Source organism: Pan paniscus, chromosome 13 (assembly GCF_029289425.2).
Source record: "Pan paniscus chromosome 13, NHGRI_mPanPan1-v2.0_pri, whole genome shotgun sequence".
Lineage (NCBI taxonomy): Eukaryota > Metazoa > Chordata > Mammalia > Primates > Hominidae > Pan > Pan paniscus.
Window position 1 is genome coordinate 82,500,606 of NC_073262.2, and position 16,531 is coordinate 82,517,136.

Sequence of the window (16,531 nt, forward strand, 5' to 3'; positions counted from 1 at the left end):
ATTTTTATTTCCAAAGTAAAATGCTCTCTTAGGTCCATGAATTTCAATCTTTTTTACTTGTTGATGATAGAACTGTCTTTATTAAAAGACTAAGTCATTTTTCATAAAGTAGGTATGAAAGCCTGGTCATCTTTTGTACCAGTTTATATGTCTTTTAATCCATCTCTGCTATTTATGAGATCATAGAGTTGATGTGGCACCAAATAGATCAAAAGCAAAAGGGCAATTGTTTTGTATTAGTATATATACTTTCTTCAGCATTTTTTCACTGACTTCTAAAAAATATGCTCATAAATTTCTTTTCAGACTGATTACATGGTGCTGAATATCTTGAAACTGACCAGGGGGGCAAGAAAAGTGTTTACTTGGCTAAGGCAAGATGACCCTTAACCAATGCAGTGAGTGTAAGTTTTAATAGTATGATTATGGTGATAAACAGCTACTACCATTTCTTGAACAACCACAGTGTGCACAGTACTCTACTACTGGCTCCAGGGTCATTATCCTATAACCAAGTCAGCCCATTTCACAGATGAAGAAATTGAGAGGGAAGGAAGTTACGTAACCCCTGCCCCAAGCTCTCAAATCTGGTGGTGAGTGGCTAAGCCATGGTTTGACTTGGAAAAACACTGCATTCCTAAATACCACACTACACTGCCTTTACAGACCAGGTACTATAGTTCTCCATCCAGGCTGGAAAGGGGGAGATTTTTAAAATACTGACATATTAAACCATCCCCTAGAAATGGCTAAGAACATCACTGTTTTTCTAAAGCTCCTGAAGTGATTACAGTGTGAATCCAGGAGTGAGAACAACTGGATTAGAGGATACCAAGGAATATTCATTTTCTTAAGAAATAAGAATATTTCTTCAATTAGTGCTAGAATAACAACTAAAGTTCAAGTTGTTTATCTAGAACAGGAACCTGAAACAGGAACACCAGACGGGGGCATACATCAGCACCGGCATCATCAGAAGATTTTTGTTTCCTCCCCTCAACCGGCTCCTCCTTCTGCCCCACGTGCAGATCCCACATGGCATTTTAGTACTTAAGTAGACCCAGGAAGTAACCCACGCCCTTCATCTGCAAGTGATACAGGAGCCCAGAAAAGAAACAGCTGTGCCCAACATCTCACCCTAGCAATAAGGAGAGCTTGAGTCTCCTGCGCCCTATTTCAGTGCTCCTTTTGCTAAAAAATTTTGGAAGCAGTAGGAAAACAGGTGGGGCATTGAGTCAGCCAAGGCACCTGAAGAGAATTTTAAGAAACAGAGACAGCAGAGACAAAAAAAAAAAAAAAAAAAAAAAAAAAAAAAAAAAGTCAAAGCAGAGTGGGAAAGGAGAACAGCCACAATCCGCAATCTGCAAATAATAGGGAAATGAGAAGGAATATTTAACAAAGCAACGCAACTGGCCAGAGAAAAATGTAGTAAGGAGAACTAGCAACTGCAATCATGTATCAGTAAAATGAGGTAAAAATACAAGGGAATAAACAAACCTTCCATTCAGCTTCAGAAAGCATATCCAAGGCCACAGTATTTTCAAAATAGAAAATAATATTGAAGCAAAAACAAACTGTAGGAAAATCTCCAGGCAGAGAGGCAGGGGCTGCTAGAAAATCCCAAATCTGTTAAGCATCATCTACTGCACCTTGCTTCTCAAAGCGTGGTTCAAGGATCACCTATTTCAAAATTACCTGGGAGCTTGTGAGAAAGGCATAATCCTGGGCTTCATCCTAGACTTGTTCAACCAGAATCTGCATTTTAATAAGATTTTCTTAATGATTTACATGCACATTAAAGTTTAAGAAGCACTGGTTCTACTATAAAAACCATGTTGAGGTGTTAATAAAAGACAGTTATTACACAAATTGGGACTACAGAACTGGGTAAAATTCAATCCAACTAGTTAAATTATTTGTTGATGTCCTATGATATGGCAGGCCCTGAGCTGGGTATTTCAGGAAATGAAGGTCCCATGTTAGGCAAGGTTGGTGCAGTGCCCTTAGGGGAGAATGCACAAAGCACATATATATCAGGAAGACACTGACTCGTAGTCCACACGGAAGAGATCGAGCAAAATATAACAGAGTTTGCTGGAGCAAAAGCTGGAGTGCAGAGGGAGATCAGGAAGCATGTGCAATTGCACTGACTCTCTTGACAAGTGGAAATAATTGTAGGGAAGTGAGAGGGCCCTTCCTAGCAGAGGGAACAACATAAGCAACGACACAGAGCTCAGAGACCTGCTGTGTTAAGGAAACACTGCCTTCAGCCTAGAGAAGTCTCAAATTGTATCAAGGAGACTTGGGACTCTATGACGATGCCTCAGGACTACTAAGGGTAGGGAGGGGGAGCTAGTGGGATTGTCGGGACCCCATTCCAACCATTTAAGATTATATTTTAATAGATTCCAACATTGAAAAATAATATTTGAAATGTATCATGGAGCCAATACACATGGTGCTTTTAAAATTATCACCTAGTGCTGTGCTTGTCATGTAGTAGGCACTCAAATATTCACTGAATAAATTAATAAATTAATGACTGGATCAACCAACCAACGAGATTAAAGTAAAAAAAATGCAGAGCTACTTTGAGGCTGGACTGCAGAGGGTCTTCACTGTTTGAGGAGGGGTTTATATGTCACTTGGTAGGACACTAAGGAAAAGTTTACTAGCCAGTGATTAAGCTTGGTTCTCTTTTGGGAAGCTTATTCTGCAAAACCAAGTGTGAAATGAATTGGGAGAGAATGGAGATGGGAAACGAGTCAGGAAGCCACTGTGACAGCCTCTAGAAACAGATAAGAAGACTGAAAAAAATAGCCACCATGGGAATAGAAAGATGAAGAAGCAGGCATCATAAAGCATCGTGGAGATGAAGTCTGTGGGACTTTGTGAATTTTATGTGGAAAGCAAAGATACTGGGAGGGTCATCAGTGACTAGGAGAAATATTAAAATTGACACAAAGTCACCCTTGTTCACTTAGGAGAAAGATGTTAATTAGAGCTTAAACCTGGTAGAGCTGAGGCACATAAGAGCAATATAAAGCTATCTCTTAGGTGGTTCAAAATGTAAATATAAAATTTTGGAGGGAGAGTAGAGCTAGGATGTCACTTCAGGAAGAAATAATCTAGCACTAATAAAAAGAAACAACTGAATAAAAAGTAACGTACAAAAGAGCAAAAAGGAGATAACCTATAATCTATAAAACCACAGAGATCAAGAGAAATCCCCAAAATTTTTTTTAAAAAAAGAAAGAAAGAAAAAGAAAAGGTAAAAAGACCATATTGAGACACAGTGGGGACAGAGTCAGGAATTGGGGTGGTGGCAAAATAGAGATAATGAAACGGCGTGGAGGGGTTATGATAAAAACCAGAGGCACATAAAAAGCACTGGGAAACTGGGACAGACACACACTCCCTGTTCTTTAGATCTTTGAAGACATATAGGATATTATGGGAACAGCAGAGCAAATTTTGCCCTTTATTTATGTGAACAAAGACTCACTCCTGTAAGAAGTTAGCTAATTGCTCAATTTTTAAAATATAAATTGTTGCTATGAAAAATCAAGCAATGATATCTTCAAATTCAGCTTGGAAAAAAAGTCTAAGGGCAGGGGAGGCGGGGTGGCCAGTCCAGGGACTTAAGATCCTTGTCTTTTTCATGGTGCCCAACTCCACATAGCATTAGTCTGTATAGGCATTTCACCTTTCAGAATTGTTTTGAAAGATTTTTTTTTCTCTGAATCAGGTCACTTGCCTGAGAAAAAGAATGCTGAGAGCACCTGATATGCTTTGATCGATCCTCATTTAATAGTTACACTTTTTAAAGTTATCTTCCAGCTGCTGACAGGTCTCACTAATTGGCCATATTTGGGTGACAGGTACTAATGACAATTCCCTCTCTGATTTGACTGTAGAGGAGACACCTCCGTTTGGTTTCCTTTGTACCTCAGTTGAAGAAAAATACATTAAATTCATTGTTTTCTTTTTGCTCTGTGAATCTGTATATTGTTAAAATGCTGTAAAATATCAACTTTTTTTTCAATATAGATGATACTTAGTGGTTATTAAACTTCTATAAAGAGATCATTACTTATGTAATGTAAAATAATATACTGCAAACAAAGCACATAAGAAATTATGCTGCAAAACATTATATCACCAAGATGATTCCAACATGGACAGTAATTTTTCCTTTGTTAGGAGAATTCACCTTCCCCAAAGCATTTTACTACAAATGCATCCAAGAGAGGTCAAGGAGATCTACAAGAATAGCTATCTGATTTGTGGTTTTTATCCCAAGCTTCCTCAAATCACTTTTGGAAATAGGTAAGAGTGTAAATTATAAATCCACAAATATTTAATTTATGGGAATATAGAATCTGAAAAACAACCAACACTTTGATCAAATAAGCATCTTTTTCATCTTAAAAACCTCAAGTAACAGAACTTGCAATGCCGTATTTTGCATTCTAAAGGCATTTATCTGTTACAGGGAAGGGGCAGCACATACTCAATGCACACATGGCATCAAAATAAGATTAAAGGACTCTGAAAACCAGTGAAATTTGGCCTTGGAACATTTAAGGGAGTTCTTTCAAGCCAAAGCCTTTAACTTACCTAAGATGTAGCTTATTGACTTTATGAAAAGCCTTCTTTTTAATTAGATAAATGCATTTCCCACTGTTTCATGAATTGTGTGGACGCTGCCAGTTTCCACGCTTTAGCCTAGGCCCTATAACAGAAATGTTTTGTTCCTTCTATAGGAACATCTTTTGCTACTACATCTTGACAAAGTTTGCATTACCCTTGGTGTGATATTCCTCAGCAAAGCAAAACCAAAAGGAAATGCAAACCTCATCTCTGTATGAAAATGAAAGAAGACGTTTCCCAACCCAAGAACTTTTGAGAGCATTCCAAAACTGCGTTATTTTGTATTCATGGGCGTGGGGAGAGGGGGGATACTTCTTGGCAATTTATTTCCTCTGAAGAACAGCACTCCCTATCCAGGTTCACCATAAAAACTGTGTGTCCTCCAGAGTCTAGGGAAGCATCGTCCTGCCAGCTCTCCCTTCTCCCCACGGGCCCCCGCACATAACAGTGGCGAAACAGATGGTCCTCCCCCTCCCCTTCTCCTCGTCCCTTCCGCAGTCCCACAGTGTCCTCCCACCCTTCCCTGACACCTTCACCAGCGCTTAGTAGCCGAGGCCGCCCGTCAGGGCTCCCAACAAGTGCAAACTTCGGGGACCTTCTCTCTGCCCCTCTGCCCCCATCTCATCTGGGTTCTGCTGCAGAACTCTCCCACGACCCCAAGCTTCGACCGCTACCCTCCTCACACACCTCGGTCCCCTAACTACCCATTTCCCGGTCATTGAGAGACAGACAAACCCCAAACTTCCAGCCCAGGTGACGAGGCGCTGCGGCTAAACACAGCGGGGCACTCTCCTCGTCCTTTCCCCTCTCCATCCGTCCTTGGGAATTGGAGCCTACCCTGGGGAACAGAGGAGTATGCTCCTGTGGCTTCCACGACCTAACTCCAGGGACTCGCAGGAGTTAGGATTAGGTCGTGGAAGCCACAGGCGCCTGGGCGCCCTCCTCTACAAGTGGGACCTTGAGACAAAGTGCAAACTCTACCGGGAGGGGGGCTCCCGGCCATTCCCTCGGGCGGCGCGCCCAGGTGCAGGCTCGCTCTGCGGAGGCGGGCGGGGGCCGGGCAAGCAGAGGGCGCCCAGTCCGGGGGCGCCGGTCTGGGCTGGGCGCCCAGAGCTTACCTCGGCGCGCGGGCCGCGGGCGCGTGGGGCAGTGGCTCCTCCAGCCGGGAAGCTGTTGCTCACGCTCCGGTGGTTGCTGCGGTCCCGCCAGGGCTGCACCGGGGCTTCGCGCAGACGTTCTCCCGCGATCTGCTGCAGCCCAGGCGGTGGCGGTGGCGGTAGCAGCGGCGGCGGTGGAGGTGGCGCGGGCGACAGCTCGGCCCGGCGCGGCCCCTGAACTGTCCAACTCTTGCCCGCGCCGGGCTTAAGCGCCCGGCCGCTGCCCCCGCGCTGAGCGCCTGCGCACCGGGCCTCGCCCAGGTGAGGGGCGTGTGCCCGGAGCCCGCTGGGCGCGCCCGGCCCGGCCCGGCCCCGCCGCACGCCCGCCCCCCTGGCCTGGCCGAGGACCCCGGGGTTTGGACGTGCCAACGCCACTCGCGCGCGCCGAAGCTGTGAAGGTTTACTAAGCAGAGACTTGCGAGGCACACAGAGAGGGAATGAGGCGGAACCGTTCGGGGGCTCGTTGACACTGCAGAGCCTCCCGCAGCATCGCTGCCTTAAATCCCGCCTTTCCAGGCGTGCGCGCACAGCGAGCCAGAGGAGGCTGCGTCCCGACCTGGGGTCCCCCGCGGTCCTCAGCCCGGGGGCTCGGGTCCCCGAAGAGATCCTTGGCAATGGCAGAGGTCCCAAAGCCTAGATGCCAAGCCCCGCGATGGGGCGGATGCTTCCAATATTAGTCAACCCAGAGTGAAACTCTCTTCTTGGAGATCGTCAGACCAACTATTTGTTTTTCCTCTTTGACCACCCCTGGGCTAGCAGAGCACAGCTAGCAGCTTCGGCATATTTGGCGGAGCCGGGAAGGCCAGAAGGCATCGCAGCCTCGCAGCGGATCCGAAAGGGTTGTGGGCGGGGGGCTCATTTTCGCCGGATTTCTTTTCCGTGTTTAAGTTTTCAAAACTAAAACCTGTCATCGGTTACCCTGATGTAGAGGGCATCTTCTGAAAATTAGTGCAAACATGGCCAAGGTGCTTGGTTCTGAAAGGGAAAGCACTTAGAACACTTAAGAAAGGGAAAATGATTTTAAAAGAGCAGTTTTCTGAGATTACTTCTTTGGGGAGAAGTTCAATAGTCATAAATGACAAGAGAGTTGTGTTATACAGCAGGGATTTTTTTTTTTAACCAGATGATCTTAAAATATTTTTCTTTGGTTCTTGTCTCAGATGATTGACACTCACTACGTAAATAATTAATCCTGCAGCTGTTAATGTCTTGGCATAATCGTCTAGAATAAATATCTTAACGTCCAGCCAAAGCCAATGTTGTTCTCCCAGGGTGGGCTTCAGATGTGACAATCACACCATCCTAGAGCTTTCTAAGGGAGCAGGCTGTGTTTTTAACCACCTTGGAATGTAGGGTTATTGCAAGCACCAGCACATCTGAGGTACCAGCGTGAGAAAGGGCATAAATCTGACTTACAGTTTTTCTATTTTTAGAATCCAAATATCTTCACATCCAGGTCGGCAGTCTCAATACTAGGAACAAACGTTTATTGGTGTGTTTATTCTTAAAACTGTACCTTATTTGAAGTTGCTACAGAAGGACAGCACCAAAATTCAATCATTTTAACCCAAAAGAACATGAGCTATGATAATTGCTTAAATTATCTTTCACAAAATTATGATCTTAAGGTCTCTTGTCATCAATAAAGGTTATGTTGAAAACACGTCTTTCACAAGTCCCTGAAGGTCAGTAAGATGGAGCTCTGGCAGACTGGGACAAGCAGGAAATTCCAGAGGCAAAAACCTTCCATGAGAAAAACACCCAGCTTCCAGTGCCATGCACTTCAGAGTTGGGACAGCGTGGTTGTCGAGGTTGCCTCTGAGCTCAGGTAAGTATTGATATCTCCAGGAATCTAAGATGCAGAAAAAGGGGTGAGGGCCCCTTAAAGTCTCCAGTCAACACCTTGGATTGCACTTGGAGGCAAATGAGTAACCTCTGCAGAGTGGAACACCTGTGAGAAGTGTTCTCCGTGGCTTGCACAATTTAGCAGCATGTGCATTTTTTATGTCCTGCAAACTGCAACTATATCCTTCCCTCCTCCCTGTCTATTTTTAATCACCTATAGCTAAGACTCACGGCAGAGAATAATTTGAGGGTTGCATTTCCTAACAGCTGAAAGAAGCATAAAATACATGCAGACAACTCCCAATTATTCACCTGTGACATAACTGACTAAGAATCCTGCCCTTCGCATCCTTAGCCAAGGCAGGATTAAGGCCTCTGGAGCCCCAAGCACAAAACAATTGCAGTGCCTCCTTTGTAAACGCACTTCAATATGGAAACAACATTAAATTTAAAAACACAATATTTAAATATATAGAGAAAAAACAGCTTCTGTCTCGATTTTCTGATGCAAATGTGTTTCTATTGTATAATTTGTCATTGAACATGCCTTTACAGTGTTATCTGACATAGGGGATTCTCCTGTCCTCTAAGCCTCCAAGCACCATCTTCCTGGAAACATTCTGGCTCACTCCTGGCAGTAATGGAGTAAACCGACTCAGAGAACTATAGCCCTAGGCTCGGGGCGTTAGGAAAGTGGTCGGAATAGCAGCAACACTGGAAGTGTAGTTCATCAAGGAAAGAGCCCAAATTATCAAGGAGGAACATAACAGAAAGGGATTAATTTAAAGTTTTTTTTTTCTACTTTTGTGTTTATGAAGTGTATAGTGCATTAGTTCCTAAATATTGAAGACCTTAGCTAGACGAACTCCTTTTAACTACATTCACAAATTTACACTTTCCAGTGAATAAAGAACTTGGTGATAACAAGGAACATCAACAAATTTGGAGACTTCATAGTTCCCTTAGTTTCACTATATGAGAAATGGAAATGAGTTCATACATAAGATGTATACTACTTGGGTGATGGGTGCACCAAAATCTCACAAATCACCGCTAAAGAACTTACTCATGAAACCAAATACCACCTGTCTCCCGAAAACCTATGAAAATTTTTTTTAAAGATGTCATATTGTAAAACAAGGCCCTACAGACATTTTGGACCACTTTGCGGCCATCAGTGAGACTCTGTTCTCCAGGCAGCGTGCCATATTTTGAAAACCACTCCTGCAATGGAAGAAAACTGGACTACCTAGGAATAGAAAACCCAAAGTTGAGGGGTATAGCTCAGTGGGGAGCATTTGACTGCAGAAAACCCATTTCTTAATAGGCTACTAAATTATATTTGTTTACAAGGGTGCCTGAATATCTTGTGAGTGTCAGAAAATTCTGTATTTTATTTCAATGTTCACATGTTGTGAGAAATTAATGGGATAGATGTTTTATAACATTTGTTCTTAACAGTCCGAACTCAGGCTCAGTTAAAAAAAATGTATTTCTTCAAAGACACTTATAGTAATTGTCTTAAGGTCTGCCCACTCAAAATAAATAAAAATGAATTGTAACAAAAAATTGGGGATTTATTGATCAGTAAGTTTTCAGTATCATTTTCTTGTATGTTTGAAAAAAAATAATGGAATTCATAGATTTTTAAGGCTAATGAGATGATTTTAGGTAGAAGTTCCAAATTTGACCTAGACTTATATCTCTACAAATGTGTGAAAAAGTATAGTTTATTTTAACTGTAAATCTGAAAGTTGTTCCTGAGTTGTCAGTTTGTGTTTTACATTTGTCTCATTTTTAAATCTATTTAAAATCTAACTGTAGCATATGTATTTGGAAGGTGAAAGGATATAAAACTCCTTACATCTCAAGCCTACTTGAGAAACTGTGCTATTCTTTTTTTCTCTCTCTGTGTTGGGCAATTCTTTTTATGTGAATCTTTAGTATTCATTGAAAAAGAATTGTCCTCTTGGCCTATAATTATTTTTTAACTGGAAATTGGGTTCCCTTTCATCTTCCTTTTTTATTTGAATACTCTTAGCAGAGAAAGGCCATGTATTTAAATTCCTTGCTCACTAATACATCTTCCTTTTTTACATTTAACACATTATGATTTATTTTGATATTTCATTATCTTGATATTTAATTATTTAAATATTTTTCTCAAGTGTGACTGAGCTGTTTGTTTTCACTCTTTCCTCCTATAAATTTGCTTTCTTGAGATCTAGTGGAATTGGTGCTTTGCTGTAACATCATGCCCCCGCTCTGGGGCAGTAGTATCTTTCGTGTCCAGAGGTGATCAATATTGTAAAAGTATTCCTTCTAGACTCTAGCCATGGCTTTGCAGTAATAACAGTGCTTCTTGTTATGCATCTGTCCCTTTGAAACCTAATCCAGCACTGCCTTGGGCCCCAAGACGAAGACTACACTGATTTTACAATACCCCAAATCCTTTCCTGATTAGATTGCAAGGTGATTACCGTGGTTAACACACATTCCCCAGTTTGGCTCTTTGCTCTGAGATAAATATAAAATAATTAATCTTCTCTTAACTGCATTTGCAATTTTGATTTTTCTTCCACCTTTAATAAATCTGAACATAGTAACACTCCTTTCAAAAATGCTCCATTATTTTCTAGGCTCAGTTTTTCAGTTCCTTCCCTTGGGCAAGTAACTCATAACTGCCTAATAACTGTGGAAGCTCCCCAGTGACTAGTATCTTTTGATTTCAAATTGTATTTTTAAATCGTTTTCCATTTTAACCAATATCATAATTTTAGATAAACTATGTTTATTTAATGTTGAGCTTACTGTGTTGAATAACTTTCAAAAAGCTTTAATGTCTAAATAGGCAACACTTAGCCCTTATCAAAGAATGCTGTGTCCAGACACTGTACACGTGCATTGTCTCATTTTATTGTTATGAGAAGCCTATGAAGGAGAAATTGTTAATACCACTTTACAAATGGGGAAAGTGAGAATCAGTAAGTTTGTGATATGCTCAAGATCACAAATTGGCAGAGCCACAATTCTAACCCAAGTTTATCTCAGCTGTAAAAAGTTCTTTGTATGCTACTTCTTGAGGTTAATCAAAAGTGTTGATTAGACTGTAAGTTCCGCTGAAAGTAGAAATCATATCCTATTGGTTCTTTTGTCTTTTATAATACCTAATTCATAGTGCCTTATAAAGAGCAGCTCAGTATCCGTTTGCATAGTACCTGGTTTTACATTTTCTCTTCTTCACGTGTACAGCTAGTGTCACCATAGCTTTTGAAGCCATTCTCAACTTAGTTTCCTTAAGGCAGGGTTACCTTAAAGAAGTTGAGAAGTCTGAGGAGAAAGACCCCTGTTTATTGATAAATTATGAATACATTGTAGCTTTTGACCTCTCAACATTTTTTGATTATGGATGACCAGCTGGACCTCCCTAAACAACTCCCTAAAGATAGTAGCTATTTCCTATCTCATCTTTTCAATAAGGTTGTCAGACCCTTAAAGCTAGGAACTATTTCTTATATTTTGTTTGCATTCATGCACTACCTTCAGTGCCTAGGACTACCAAACCAGCTGTAGATATTCAATGCAAGCTTAAATGCAGCTGGGAATTTTTCAGTCTTATGCACACACATGTAAATGACAGGATCTGATTTCCTGCTGCAACAAAAGAAGTGACTTTCAAGAAGCCAGGTCCAGGCAGTCATTCAATCATTTCAATAATTATTCTGTATTTAATATACAAGTCTTTCCACTAAGCACCAGGGATACAATAGTAAACAACATGGAGTTTATAATTTACAAGCTGTAGAAATAATAATGGTTTTACTATAGACCAAACAATGGTTGCTGCTTGTCCTATTATCCAGTACTTATCTCCCTGTTGTGTTCCCTTTAGTATGTTACATTTTCACTTTGCTTGTCAGGTCCCTGCTCCTTCCCTCATTTTCTAATTCGGCAATCCCTTTTCCCATCTCTCATTTTTATTAAAGATAATATACTAATAACCCTTTCAATTTGAAAATAGATTTTGCTCACGTTTTCCAGTTTCCAGCTACTGGCCAAAATTCATTTCCCTCTTTTTATAAGGGGCTGGCACTACTTGGCCAATTTAAGGAGCCATCAAAATCCTAGCAACAACAACAAAAAAAAACAAAATGTTATTGAAGCTGACCTAATTGATGGTATTTTATGGAAGTCCTTTGTGGACAGAGCCCTTTATCCAAGCACCTTTCAAGAGTTTTCAAGCCATTAGGATCAAGGCTAGAGTATAAGTGACAATCGTTTAAACATCAAACATTACCTGAAGAACTCCATGCTAATATAGGCATATTCTAGGGGACTGGTAGAAATCATTGTAGCTCAGGTGGATTTTCTGAAAAAGGTTTCTTAAAGGAGATGGACCCAGCTGAATTATAATTCAGGGAGCAGGGGTGGCATGAGCAATAGGGTGGGGTTATGAAAAAATCTGAAGCCCGGAGGACAAAAATGCTAGTTTCATCTTCTTGGACAGTGATCTTGGGCATTTGAAATAAATTTCCTGAGCCTCTGTTTCCCTATCGTTCAGCTTTGGCACTATCATGACACTTTCTGAACTGACCTCTATGAGCCTCTTCACATTTGGGACTGTCTTCACTTGCGGTTTTTTCACACTTATGAATGAAGTTTTCTCACTTTAGATACAAACATTTAAACTTCCAAAACAGATCAACTAAATTGGTAGTTTACTACATTTTAAAAACATATTTGCTTAAACAAATTTCTTCACAAGGTCTGATTTGTCCCCCATGGGATAATTGGCAATGTATGTGAAGACATTTTTTGGTTATTACAAGTCAGGGATGCTGTAAAGGGCAGAATGCTGCCAAATAAATGTGAACGCATAGGACAGCCTTCCACAGCAAATAAATGTCCATTAATAGCCAAGGTTGAGAAATTAATTAAAAGGATTATTTTCTATAGACAAAGGAAGGTATATGTAATGTTCATGCCTGCTAAAAATAAACATTGATTTAAAATAGCATGAGATAGCATCAAATTAGCAAACTTTTAAAAAGTTATTAAGATAACAATTCTAGCAGAATTGATATTCATTGGCTCAACTGCTTTTCCTAAGAGCAGTGTACCATATTTATCAAACTCTTACAATGATTATTCCTGTTGACTCAGTTGGCAATTTCAATCTAGAACTATATGTTATGGAAATAATGTTAAATGGTGGGGAAGTGGCCCACCAAAAATATTCATCATAGCTTTACTAATAGGAAAATCCGAAGACAATCTAAGGGGAATGGTTAAACACATCTCATTATAGGAATGTTATGTAGCTATTCTCATACATGATGTTTGTTAGAAATTTGTAGTAACATGAAAAATTATTAATGATAATGTGTAAAGAAAAGGAGAAGGGCCAGGCGTGGTGGCTCACGTCTGTAATCCCAGCACTTTGGGAGGCCGAGGCGGGCGGATCACGAGGTCAGGAGATCGAGACCATCCTGGCTAACATGGTGAAACCCCATCTCTACTAAAAATAGAAAAAATTAGCCGGGCATGGTGGCGGGCACCTGTAGTCCCAGCTACTCAGGAGGCTGAGGTGAGAGAATGGCGTGAACCTGGGAGGCAGAGGTTGCAGTGAGCCGAGATCGCGTCACTGCACTCCAGCCTGGGCAACAGAGCAAAAGACTCCGTCTCAAAAAAAAAAAAAGAAAGAAAGAAAAGGAGAAGATAACTGGAATATAGCATGATCACAACAAAGCAAAATAAATCAATGTCTGAAAGATTGAAAGAAATGTGAAACACATCCATATAAATTGATTTATAAACATTTTGATTGACAACATTTCAACCACACTGTATAAGTCACATAATACTTCATGGACACATCTCCACGATTGTATTTTGTGGCATATACCATCCGATATTTCTTTCACATATGTTAAGTTTTCCTGAGTTAAAAATCTAGGAAGACAGGAGTTTACATTTTATTTTCTTCATCATATTAAGGATGTAGTTATATGTTATACGAGACTATTAAACAATCCAGGATTCTCTCATGCATTGTTGATGGGACTGTACATTGATACAGCCTCTCAGGAAGTTACCTTATTGATGTGCACGTGCTTCAACACAGCAATCTCACGTTATTCTAGGGTCACAGTAACAGATCTAAGCAAAGCTGTATGTACAAAGGGGTTTATTATATCATAGTTTGAATAAGGAAACTTTGGACGCAAAGTAAGTGCCCAACAACAGAGAAATAATAAAATTAAATTATCCTACTATGCATTAACTAAACTTTTTATAAGTAGAATATATTCACAGATAAACTTTTGTTATCAAAGTAATAAGGGCTTTTCAAAAAGCCATTGGCAGAGATGAGTAGTATACACTATCAGCTTTAGAAGACTTGTGACGCTCAAGCTAGTTTAAATATCTGCTGACACCCTAGGGTTTTTGAAACCTAAATTTAATCTCTTCTTATCTATGTATAATTTTATTTAATGAAAAACCAACAAATATTAAAACACATTTGTACACAGAAGAAAGAGGCTTATCCTAGCTAGGTTAGTGGTAAAATGCCACTTAAGCTTATCCAAAAAATAATGGAATTAAATTTCATTTGTTTTAATTGTAACCAATTATTGTATATCCTGGCCTAGATGAACTTCCCTGTTGCTGGGAACTTGTGTGTCTCAAGACAACCTGTGTCACCTCTGGACAATTTCAATTATGAATGTTTCTTTTTCATAGTAATTCCAAATTTGCCGTATTGATTTTCCTCACCTCTATTTCAAAAGTTTATTTCTTGTAAACAATTTTCAAGTTGCAAGCCAGGCTCCCTGCTTATCTCCTTCCATTGAAAGAAGAAAAAGTATACCATCAGGTCAGGCTGTCTGAGGTGAAAATTTGGCAGAACATCAGCATACCTTTCTTGCCCTGCATGCCTTAAAAATGACTAAATTATCTAGCCACTAAGCCCTCACACTCTGCTATTCTTAACCTATAGTTCACAATCAGTCTCCTCTTTTCATCACTCCTGATATCCTGATATCCCTACCCCAGGTCCTTTTCAACTATCCATTTCTTATCTCGTATTAACTTCTTACGGAACATTCAAACACGTCAGAAACCCCAACCCACCCTCCTATTCAGCAGAAAAAGCTTAACTCTTGCATTCATGGAAGGTAGAACCCATCTGACTTGAGCATTGTCAGCTTTCTTCCTCATGACAAGAAACGACTCAGAATTTCTCTTTTTCTGTCCAAGGTAAGGCCTCCTCTATGTGGTCTTAATGCCAATTTCCCTTGTTGCATTCAGTACAGCCTTCCTCCATAGTATTCTTGACCCCACTTCCTCTTGCCTGGCTCCATCATTTGAGATAATGGCTGCAACTCTGCAAACCTTCCATCTTTCTTACATTATTCACTCTGACCTCTTACAATTAATATATTGAACAGAGTCCTGTTTTTAAAATGAGAAAAGTCTAAAAACAAAAACTTCCTTAAATTTTCTTTACCTAAAGCTGTTGTCTTCCTTTGTTCTTTCCTTTGTCATCAGCACTTATTTCACCAATGTTTTAAGAGTCTGTGTGCACATAATACTCTTCTATATAGAGTGGAGCTAGTCATAAAAATATATAAGACATAATCTGTGATTTGAAAGTTTAATCTATTTTTGGAAACAAGAAACTTCCTGGAAAAAAAAAAAAACTGCCTCCACTTGCTGTCTGCACTTTCTCACTGTCTCGTCAATCAGACCCATCACATCCTCAATCAAATTTCCACTTCCATCACCATCAGGGATATATCGATTCTTAAATCCAAGACTTCTTCTCCGTTCTCATCCTCTTTGGCCTTTCTTCCTTTAGACATTGCCAATGATTGAAAAAGTGTTTTCATAGATATGATCAAAACTGATCCTCACGATAACCCTGTAGAAGAGATATTCCACCACAACCCTAATTCCCCATCTTTATTTATCAGATGAGGCTCAGAGAGAGTCTCAGTTTGCCCAAGGTCACCCAGCAAGTGCATAACAGTAACTGGACTTGTTCCCGTATTTTCAGACTCCAAAGCCACCACACTTCTTACTCTACCCCAGGTGCCTTCCATGGTTGACTAAATGAATGAATGGATGCATCTATATCAATCATGCTTGCATACAGAATGCAGAATCTTTGAAAACATTTTTCTTTCTCTGACCTCATCTGACAGCACTTCATGCAGCCCTAGATATGGAATTACTATCTAGTAAGTGTTGCTGTCGAAGTTGCAACGCAAAGTACATGGCAGACCTTAGGTACCCGAGTGAGACTGATGGAACCTCGTTGTGCTGAAATGCTATCTTTAGGATTCCCGTCATAAACATACCTTACATGTAAACCAGCTTTATAATTAGGATCTTTTGGTGCCTGAGTAACTCAGAAGCTTTAATCTGAAGAGCAGATAAACCTCATTTTATTGTATTTCACTATAAGAGGGTAATGTTTCAGTGAAGTACTAATTTACAAATAATTACCTTTATTCAAATATTTTTGGGTAATCAAATAAATTGGAGAACCTTAAATGCCCAGATTAAATTCACTGCTCAACTTATAAAACCTTTAATTGATGGGTCAATTCCTATCATGTTATAGTCTAATCTTTTTGAAACTCTTATGACTCGTATCATCTAAATGTCTATATCAGTGATGCTTCTTCCTTTCTTATAAAAATCATGAACTCAGGTTATCTGAAATTGCTGCCTTCTCTAATTTACTTACAGGTAACTTTTTTAAAAAAAACTGCCTACATCTGTTGTTTCAGGAAAATTGTTGTCTTAAAAAGGTAGCTCTCCACCTGCTTTTTCTAAAGAGGCATAGACACATCTGGGTTTTTATCTTC

General features: G+C 40.2%; 1 protein-coding gene across 3 annotated transcripts in view; it reads right to left on the bottom strand.

Annotated features, from left to right (window-relative positions):
- Nucleotides 1-9,270, bottom strand: part of ZNF385B (zinc finger protein 385B) — a 421,128-nt gene extending 411,858 nt beyond the window's left edge. For all 3 annotated transcript variants that reach the window (XM_034954598.2, XM_034954595.2, XM_034954594.2), the window contains exon 1: nt 5,772-9,270. The gene's annotated coding sequence lies outside the window, so the exon portion shown is untranslated. The remainder of the gene's footprint in view (nt 1-5,771) is intronic.
- Between the last annotated feature and the right edge of the window lie 7,261 nt (nt 9,271-16,531).